At 34.2% G+C, this 11,047-nt stretch overlaps 1 protein-coding gene across 3 annotated transcripts in view; it reads right to left on the bottom strand.

The window, feature by feature from the left end:
• Nucleotides 1-396: 396 nt before the first annotated feature.
• XKR9 (XK related 9) overlaps nucleotides 397-11,047 on the bottom strand; it is a 54,586-nt gene continuing 43,935 nt past the window's right edge. The window contains exons 5-6 of one of the 3 annotated variants that reach the window (XR_009516588.1): nucleotides 1,636-1,709; nucleotides 397-1,205 (exon numbers count right to left, since the gene is read on the bottom strand). The gene's annotated coding sequence lies outside the window, so the exon portion shown is untranslated. Of the gene's footprint in view, nucleotides 1,206-1,570; nucleotides 1,710-7,042; nucleotides 8,191-11,047 lie in introns of those variants that run through there. The other 2 variants (XM_059994753.1, XM_059994750.1) reach the window with 2 other exon arrangements.

The following is an 11,047-nucleotide window of genomic DNA, read 5'->3' as shown; positions in this document are numbered from 1 at the left end:
ATGATTATGAGTGAAAGAAGACAGTTTTTTGAAATATAGTTGACTTGCTACACTATATTAGTTTCAGGTTTACAACATAGTGATTCAATATGCTTACAGATTACACACCATACAGTCATTATAAAATGTTGACTGTATTTCTTGTGCTGTACATTACATTTCCTGTGACTTATTTATTTTATAACTGGTAGTTTGTACCTCTTAATCCCTTTCCATTTCCCCCTCCCCTTACTCCTCCCTATGTGGTAACCATTAGTTTGTTCTTTATATATGAATCTGTTTCTGATTTGTTATATTTATTCATTTCTTTTATTTTTAGATTCCACATATAAGTGAAAACATACTGTATTTGTCTTTCTCTGTCTGACATATTTCACTAAGCTTAATACCCTCCAGGTCCATCCATGTTGTCACAAATGGCCAAGATTTCATTCTTTTTTAGAATATTATATATAATATTATATAGTATTATATTATAATGTCTTTTAAAGTATATATTATAATATTATGATACAATCTTTTAAGTAATATTCCATTGTACATATGTATACTACATCTTCTTTATCCATTCGTCAATAGGCACTTACGTTGCTTTCATATCTTGGCTATTGTAAATAATGCTGCTATGAACATTGGGGTGCATATATCATTTCAAATTACTGTCTTCATTTTCTTCAGATGAAAACCCAGGAGTGGGATTGCTGGACTGAATGGTAGTTCTATTTTTAATTTTTTGAGGAACCTCTACACTGTTTTCCATAGTGGCTGCACCAATTTACATTCTTACCAATGGTGTACTAAGGTTCCCTTTTCTCCACATCCTCGCCAACAGTTTTTATTTGTTGTCTTGACAATAGCCATTCTGAAAGGTGTGAGGTGATATCTCATTGTGGTTTTGATTTGCATTTGCCTGATGATTAGTGATGTTGAGTATCTTTACATATGCCTGTTGGCCATCTGTATGTCTTCTTTGGGAAAATGCTTATCCACGTCCTATGCTCATTTTTTAATTGGGTTGTTTATTTTTTGATTTTGAGTTGTATGAGTTCTTCATACATTTTGGAATTAAACCCTTCTCAGTCATATCATTTGCAAATAGTTTCTCCCATTCAGTAGATTCCTTTTGTTGATAGTTTCCTTCACTGTGCAAAAACTTTTTAGTTTGAATAGGTCCAATTTGCTTATTTTCAATTTTGTTGCCTTGCCTGAGAATACAGATCCAAAAAAACATTGCTAAGAACAATGTCAAAGACCATACTACCTATGTTTTCTTCTAGGACGTTTTTCTTTTTGAGATTCCCTTTTATTAATTGTTTTAATATTTTATACAAGTTTTAATATTTTATACAATTTTTAAAGGTTACACTCCATTTACAATTATTACAAAATATTGGCTATATCCCCATGTTGTACAATACATCCCTGTAGCCTATCTTACACCCAATAGTTTGTATCTCCCACTCCCCAACCCCTATGTTACCCCTTCCCCCTCCCCACTGGTTTGTTTTCTATATCTGTGGCTCAAACTCTTTTGAAATGTCAATGTCATGGTGGGGCAGGGGTGGGGGAAAGCAGAAGTTCTCTTCTGATTTAAATAGGCTAGAGAGACATAATAAAAAAATGTAATGCATATACCTTGATTGGATCCTGCATCACTTACATGACATTTTTTAAAAGGAACAGAAAAATATCAATAGTTGCCAAGGGTTCTGGAGGAACGAAGAAAGGGATGAATGGGTGAAATGCAGGGTACCTTTAGGATAACAAAACTATTATACATGAAACTGTAATAATAATACATTTCATTATGCATTTGTTAAAACCCACAGAACCATACAATGCAAAAAATAAACCTTAATGTAAACTATAAACTATTGTTCATAATAATATTGGCTCATTAATTGTAACAAATGTTCCACACTAATGTAAGATGTTAATAATAAGGGAAACTGTGGGGACAGAGGTAGTGAGTATATAGAACTCTATGTATGAGTTCAATTATTCTGTAAATTTAAAACTGTACAAAAACAATAAAGTTTATTAATTATTTATGAATAAATAAACAATAAAGAAACAAAGAACAGATAGAACAAATAGAAAACAAACTATATTGTTAGAATTAAGCACAAATATATTGATAAATACATTAAATGTAAATGGTCTAAGCACTCCAATTAAAAGGCAGGGATTGTCAGACTGAATAAATACCAAGACCCAACTATATGCTATCTACAATAAATTCACATAAAATTAAAAACACTGATAGATTCAAATTTAAAACATGTAAAAAGATATAACATAATAAAGGTAAGAGTGAAACACAATAAAACAGAAGACAAACAAAAGAGAAAAATCAATGAAATATAAGCCAGTTATTTGAAAAGTCTGATAAAATTGAAAAGAATCTCTAGTTTAAAAAAAAAAGAAAACTCAGTTACTAATGCTAGGATTAAAAAAGGAAAATCACTAAGATCCTACAGATACTTAAAAGAAGAGACTATTGTAAAATAATTTTAGCAAAATATTTTTGATCAATTAGATGAAATAGACAAATTCCTTAAAGACACAAATTACAAAAACTGATTCTAGAATAAACAGATAATCTGAATAGCCCTCATATCAATTACAGAAACTGAATTAGAATAAACTCTTCTCATAAATAAAATTCCAGGCCCAGATGACTTCACTGGTGAAATATTTTAAATACTAGAGAAAGAAATATTAGTTCTTTAAAAAGAATTCTTAGAAAATAGAAGAGGAAGGACATTTTATCAGCTGATTTTATGACACAAGTCTTTCCCCAATAACAGTAAGAGGCATAAACACCAGTCTCAATGGTGAAAAACTGAAACCATTTCCTCGAAGATCAGGAACAAGACAAGGTTGCCCAATCTCACCACTATTATTCAACATAGTTTTGGAAGTTTTAGCCACAGCAATCAGAGAAGAAAAAGAAATAAAAGGAATCCAAATTGGAAAATAAGAAGTAAAACTGTCACTGCAGATGACATGATACTATACATAGAGAATCCTAAAGATGCTACCAGAAAACTACTAGAGCTAATCAATGAATTTGACAAAGTAGCAGGATACAAAATTAATGCACAGAAATCTCTTTCATTCCTATACACTAATGATGAAAAATCTGAAAGAGAAATTAAGGAAACACTCCCACTCACCATTGCAACAAAAAGAATAAAATACCTAGGAATAAACCTACCTAAGGAGACAAAAGACCTGTATGCAGAAAACTATAAGACACTGATGAAAGAAATTAAAGATGATACAAACAGATGGAGAGATATACCATGTTCTTGGATTGGAAGAATCAACATTGTGAAAATGACTATTCTACCCAAAGCAATCTACAGATTCAGTGCAATCCCTATCAAACTACCAATGTCATTTTTCACAGAACTAGAACGGAAAATTTCACAATTTCTATGGAAACACAAAAGACCCCGAATAGCCAAAGCAATCTTGAGAAAGAAAAACAGAGCTGGGGAATCAGGCTCCCTGACTTCAGACTATACTACAAAGCTACAGTAATCAAGACAGTATGGTACTGGCACAAAAACAGAAATATAGATCAATGGAATAGGATAGAAAGCCCAGAGATAAACCCACACACATATGGTCACCTTATCTTTGATAAAGGAGGCAAGAATATACAATGGAGAAAAGACAGCCTCTTCAACAAGTGGTGCTGGGAACACTAGACACATAAAAGCTACACGTAAAAGAATGAACTTAGAACACTCCCTAACATCATACACAAAAACAAACTCAAAATGGATTAAAAACCTAAATGTAAGGCCAGACACTATAAAATTCTTGGAAGAAAACATAGGCAGAACACTCCATGACATAAATCACAGCAAGATCCTTTTTGACCCACTTCCTAGAGAAATGGAAATAAAAACAAAAATAAACAAATGGGACCTAATGAAACTTAAAAGCTTTTGCACAGCAAAGGAAACCATAAACAAGATGAAAAGACAACCCTCAGAATGGGAGAAAATATTTGCAAACGAAGCAACTGACAAAGGATTAACCTCGAAAACATACAAGCAGCTCATGCAGCTCAATATCAAAAAAAAAACCCAATCCAAAAATGGGCAGAAGAGCTAAACAGACATTTTTCCAAAGAAGATATACAGATTGCCAACAAACACATGAAAGGATGCTCAACGTCACTAATCATTAGAGAAATGCAAATCAAAACTACTATGAGGTATCACCTCACACCGGTCAGAATGGCCATCATCAAAAAATAAACAATATAACGCTGGAGAGGGTGTGGAGAAAAGGGAAGCCTCTTGCACTGTTGGTGGGAAATGTAAATTGATACAGCCACTATGGAGAATAGTATGGAGGTTCCTCAAAAAACTAAAAATAGAACAACCATATGACCCAGCAATCCCACTAATGGGAATAAACCCTCAGAAAACTGTAATTCAGTAAGAGTCATGTACCACAATATTCATTGCAGCACTATTTACAATAGCCAGAACATGGAAGCAACCTAAGTGTACATCGACAGATGAATGGATAAAGAAGATGTGGCACATATATACAATGAAATATTACTCAGCCATAAAAAGAAACGAAATTGAGTTATTTGTAGTGAGGTGGATGGACCTAGAGACTGTCATACAGAGTGAAGTAAGTCAGAAAGAGAAAAATAAATACCGTATGCTAACACATATATATGGAATCTAAAAAAAAAAGAAAAAGAAAAAGAAAATGGTCAGAAGAACCTAGGGGCAAGATGGGAATAAAGATGCAGACCTACTAGAGTATGGACTTGAGGATACAGGGAGGGGGAAGGGTAAGCTGGGACAAAATGAGAGAGAGGCATGGACATATATACACTACCAAACGTAAAATAGATAGCTAGTGGGAAGCAGCCGCATAGCACAGGGAGATCAGCTCGGTGCTTTGTGACCACCTAGGGGGTCGTATTTGGTAGGAGGGAGATGCAAGAGGGAGGGGATATGGGGTTGTATGTATATGTATAGCTGATTCACTTTGTTATACAGCAGAAACTAACACACCATTGTAAAGAAATTATACTCCAATAAAGATCTTAAAAAAAAAAAATCTTTAAACTGGAAGAAAATACTGAGGGCTGGGACTTCCCTGGTTGCACAGCGGTTGGGAATCCGCCTGCCAATGCCGGGGACACGGGTTCAAGCCCCGGTCCAGGAAGACCCCACATGCTGTGGAGCAACTAAGCCTGTGCGCCACAACTACTGAGCCTGCACTCTAGAGCCCAGGAGCCACAACTACTGAGTCCACGTGCCAGAAATACTGAAGCCCACGTGCCTAGAGCCCATACTGCACAATAAGAGATGCCACCACAATAAGAAGCCCGTGCACCGTTATGAAGAGTAGCCCCTGCTCGCCTCAACTAGCGAAAGCCCGCATGCAGCAACGAAGACCCAAAGCAGCCAAAAAAATTTTTTCTTTTTAATTAAAAAAAAAGAAAATATTAAAGAAAAAAAAGGAAAATACTGAGGACTTCAACAATTGTACTAAACTTGAGTATACCTTACATAGTCCATAGAGCAGGCTGATCAAATCCTATTTGAGTGGTAAGTCTGAGTCATTGTATATACTTTGAACACTACACAATGTCTATTGAAATGTCTATTTCATACAAGTAAAGTTTTTCGAATGTCTATTGTAAAAGGAAAAAAAACAATAAGAGGCAAAAACATTACAAGAAAAGAAAATTTAAGACTAATATGTCTCATATACACAGAAGCAAAAATCTTAACAAAATATAAACAAATTAAATCCAGTAATACATAAAAAGTCTAATACATTATGACCAAGTGGGTTTTTCCCAAGAATACAAGATTGGTATAACATTTGAAAATAAATCAATGTAATTCACCATATTAGCAGAATGAAGGAGAAAAGACATCTGAGCACCTCAATAAATGCATAAAAACATTTGACAAACTTCAATACCCATCCTTAACTTTTAAATCTCAGAAACCTGGGACTAGAAGAAAACTTCCTCAACTTGATAAAAAGCATCTACTAAAAACCTACAGCTACTAAAAACCTACAGCTAACATCACGCTTAATAGTGAAGACAGTATCTTTCCCCCAAAGATCAGAAACAAGGCAAAGATATCTGCTCTAACAACTTCTGTTCAACATTGTGCTTGAGGTCCTACTAGTGAAATAATGCAAGAAAAGAAATAAAAGGCATACTATTTGAAAACGAAGAGGTAAATTATCTTACCATGCAAAAGAAATTATTATATACATAGAAGATACTGAGAAATCTGCCCCCAAAAGCTACTAAAATTTAATAAGTGAATTTAGCAAGTTTATGGGATGCAAGGCCAATATACACAAATCAGTTGTATTTATATATCCTAGCATGAAAATTAGAAGATGAAATTTAGAAAATAATTCCATTTGCATTAGTTTGAAAAATGAAATACTTAGGGATAAATTTAATAGTATACACTGAAAATTATAAAATATTGTTGAGAAAAAATTAAAGACCTAGATAGATAAGGACATATTGGAAAACTCAACTGGGTTAAGATATAAATTCTCCCTCCCTAAATTGGCCCAAAGATTCAAAGCAATCCTAATCAAAAGCTCAGGAGGCTTCTTTGCAAAGGCTGACAAGTTAATTACAATATTTACATGGAACTGTAAAAGACCTAGAACAGTGAAAACAATTTTGAAAAAGAACAAAGTTATAGGAATTACACTACTTATTTCAAACTTAGAGCTACAGTAATCAGAACAGTATGCACTGGCCTAAGGATAAACATATATAGCAATGGACCAGGACAGACAGCCCAGTAATGGATATATAAAGATGATAGATAGATAGATAGATAGATAGATAGATAGATAGATAGATAGATAGGTAGATAGGTAGACAGATGGATGATAGATAGATGATAGATAGGCACACAGATAGATAGATAGTTAATTTGCTATTTACAAATGTGCTAAGATAATTATATGGGGAAAGGACAATCTTTTCAACAAATTATTCTGGAACAACTGGAAATCCATATGGGAAGAAATGAAATTCAATCCTTACCTCATATCACACACAAAAATAACCCAAAATGGCTCACTAAACTAAATGTAAAAATTACAGAGCTTCTAGAAGAAAACATAGGAGAAAAATCTTTGAGACTTTGGGGTAGGCAAATACTGATTTGCTTTGGCCAATAAAATGTGAATGGATATGAGGAGGAAGCTTTAAGAGCCAGGATATGATTTAACATGCTCCCTTTGCCATGTAATCATGAAAGCGTCTGTCCAAATGGAACCTCTGTCAGAGATCCTGCCAATCAATTGTGGACATGTAGCATGACTGAGGGTTAAACCTTTGTTTTGTTAAGCCACTGAGATTTAAGCATTCTTTGTTACTAAAGCATATTCTAGCCTGATCAGTAATAAATGGATTGGTTACACAATTCAAGTGCTATTTTTCTTAGAAATGTAAAGACTTACTGACACTTCTCATACAGAAAGCTGGCATATCATCAGTTGAGAACTTCCATCAAGCATGAAATTAGAAGTATAACCTCAATGAAGAAATGTGCTATTAAAGGTGACATGTGTTCATCTCCTGGGCAGTGCAAAGAAAAACTGAAAAGTGCTATTAAAGAGTCCAAAAGAATGGCATGGAGTTATTTCTAATGAAGCACTGCTCTAAATTTTAAAGCTCCATGTTTTTATTCTGCATAAAGGCAACCCCACACAAACAGCCATGCTCTGCCTTCTTACTAAATCTAACAAAAATTACAAAGAAATGAAGAGTCCATTGCAACCAACTGGCTTAAGGACTAACTAAATGGCTTGACTTTATGCTGGGCTTTAATTCCAAATATTACAGTAACACACTCATTTTTGTCCATTCATTATCTTTGTACGTAGCAAATAAATGTTTTTGACCCTGAACACTTCCCGTTTTAGCTGACAAATGGAAGTTAGAAATTGTATACCAACATTTCACCATGAAGCTAGCAATTTCCTTCCCAGAGTCTGATCCACACGCATTCCAAAAGATTAACACACAAAATTTAATCCAAGTATTTCTTCACTTTCCCCAAACGCACACGTTGAGGGCGCTTTACGGCAACCAGGATCATCCAGTTTTGCATGTGGAGCTTGTTAAGTGCTGAGCCAAAAGTCAGCCTGATGGGAAGAAGAAAAAAAGCTGAGTTGCTCTATGACTACACCAGTAGACTGTATTCAGTTAGCTTCTTTCAGGCATAATCCATCATTGACAGAGCCAATTTGTTAATGCACGTTCTCTGGCTGAATTAGGCCACAGACCTGCTGCCCAGCATACCATTATATCCATAGACATGTCAAATAATACTCCTTTTTCAGTTGGGCAACCCAAACTAAGAATCCCTCAAAGACAGTTATGAACTGCTTACCTCACCATATCTATTGGTCAGATCTGTTTATAACCACTCAAGGAACATTTCTGAGCACTCAGTAATCATAATATTCGGGCTTTTTACAAAGTAACAAGACTTCTGTTATAGCACAATGACTATGTGACAGGTTTATCACAAAAATATGTTCCCCTTACATGCACAAATAACCTTTTTATATAAAACAATAATAATAACAATTCTCAAAACACTTATTCAATTGGAACTAACAATGCTTTATTCTTGCCATTAAAATTCTTTAAACTTTCAATACCAAAATATTCCCCTTAGAAATGGGGAAATTTGAAACATTTTCAAGTCCTAAAAAGCAAAGACTTGCAACTCATAAATTAAAAATCAAAGGACTGATTTTGCTGTTCATCTCACAAGGTTTTTTTAATTTTATTTTTTTAACATTTGTATAAATATTTTTTTTAAGTTGCCATGGTATTTCAGTATGATGTTATGACCAGGAGATATCACAATCCAGAGTACTTGTAGTACATCAAATGAAACCGTATACATTTTTACGCTCCTATCAGTATCATAAATGTTATAGAACTCCTGGCTTTGTTAGCTTGTGAAGACTGTGCTAACCAAGGCATTTCATGCTGTTATAAACTAGATTAGATTGCCAAGAAATCTGTTTTTCACCCAAAGCCCTGCCTGTTATTAAGTTGGGCCATTCAAATTCATTTTGGGGTCAACACAAGTTAAAACTCAAATTATTAGGTTCCTTTGTCATGGAGTATTGTCCCAAGCATACAACATTAAAAAGAGATATACATCATTTCCTTTCGGTTCTCTTTCACATGCCTTTTGTTCAGAGATCAGCAAAGATCTAAACAGACAGCAAATACGTGCTAATATTTACATTGTTCCAGTTATCACCTTAGAGTCTGGGATTACAAAAGTGAATAAGACACAGTCTTGGTCTCAAGTTGCTTATAGTCTGGTAGAGAAAACATACTGTAATGATGCAAAGAAAGAGGTATTCTCTTGGTATTATGGCATTAACTTGCCATGTATAATATAAGTTTGGTGCTTGGCTGGACCATCTTAAATAAAGTCTAACTATAAAAGTGTTCAACACTGGTGTCCGTACGTTTGTTCTCTACATCTGTGTCTCTATTTCTGCCCTGCAAAGCGGTTCATCTGTACCATTTTTCTAGGTTCCACATATATGCGTTAATATACAATATTTGTTTTTCTCTTTCTGACTTACTTCATTCTGTATGACAGTCTCTAGATCCAAGGGGGGAAAGTGGCGGGGGAGGGGGTGGTGGTGGGATGAACTGGGAGATTGGGATTGACATGTATACACTAATATGTATAAAATGGATAACTAATAACAACCTATTGTGTAAAAATATAAATAAAATTAAATTTAAAAAAACATAATTGGATGCATACTGAAGGTAGTTCTGACAAAATTATCATTATCTTATACAATTTCCATATTCTCATATACATATACATATTTGGAGAACTTGGAATTTCTTTATTCTCCTGTAGGAAGAACCTTATTATCCAAGAGATTTACAAAAGAAATACCTGCTATAGGCAAACTGTTCAAATTTTGAGAAGTCATAAGGCCGAAAATAATGGAAGTTCAATCCCATCAAGAATAAAGACTTTTAAAATGTCATTCTCACCTCTTACACAATATCCTAATAACTTCTAAAAAATAAAATTAAAATTCCTTCAAAAAAAAGTGTTCAACATTACACATGGGAAACAAAACATTTTTATTTTGTATATTTTATTTTGTTTATTTAAAACCTATTTAGAGTATTTTCTTAGGTTTTTTTTTCATAAGCCAATTTATATTTATTTTAAAAAAGTTATCTTGCAAAGATTTGTCAATATTCAAAATTCTCTTTTTGCCAGGTCCTAAAAGATTCATTCTACAGCAGGATTGGGCCATTTGCTTTACCCAAATCTTAGGAAATGGGGCTTGACAAGTGAGAATGGAACATCTGAAGGTCAATGTATAAGCTGTCATTAGTGGATACAGTCGAGGGACATTATAGGTACTACCAGCCTACGAATCAATCAGTACAGGCCACATTTTCTTCTGAGCTAGTCTAACCCTATCTTTACTTACAGGCTAATGTCACATGCAAGGCAGATGAACTAAAACAGTCACTTGATCCATAGATAGCACACATAATATTTTTTGAAATATATTACCAGGCTTTCTTCTTTTACATACCATTTAGACATCCTAAAGTATTCATCTTCCTTGAGAAATGAGGTGAGGAGATCAGAATTATTGCAGCATTAATATAAAGAGAAATAAAAGTTTGTAATCACTTGGGCCACCGAATAGAATTTTCAAGTCAACAAAGATAGGAAATAATCTGGCAAATTAGGCTTTGTATGAGAGAAAAGGATTTTTAAGGTTCTTTTATGGGTGAAGAGGCAGATCTGGCTGACTTGATCAGAGATTTTTACATAACAGAAGTCCAGATAAGACAGCAAGAAGTGTGAAAGCCTATTCCTTCTTTTGCAAGTGGCTTTTGGGAAGAGGAAGGAAGACAGAGGGAAGGGAAGCAGCAAAAGAAAAGTATCTCCTGACCCACCCTCTCCAAGCTGAAGTCTCAGAG

This window comes from Delphinus delphis, chromosome 17 (assembly GCF_949987515.2).
Source record: "Delphinus delphis chromosome 17, mDelDel1.2, whole genome shotgun sequence".
Taxonomy (NCBI): Eukaryota; Metazoa; Chordata; class Mammalia; order Artiodactyla; family Delphinidae; genus Delphinus; species Delphinus delphis.
The sequence above is the reverse complement of the archived record's forward strand: the minus strand, read 5'-3'. Positions and strand labels throughout refer to the sequence as shown.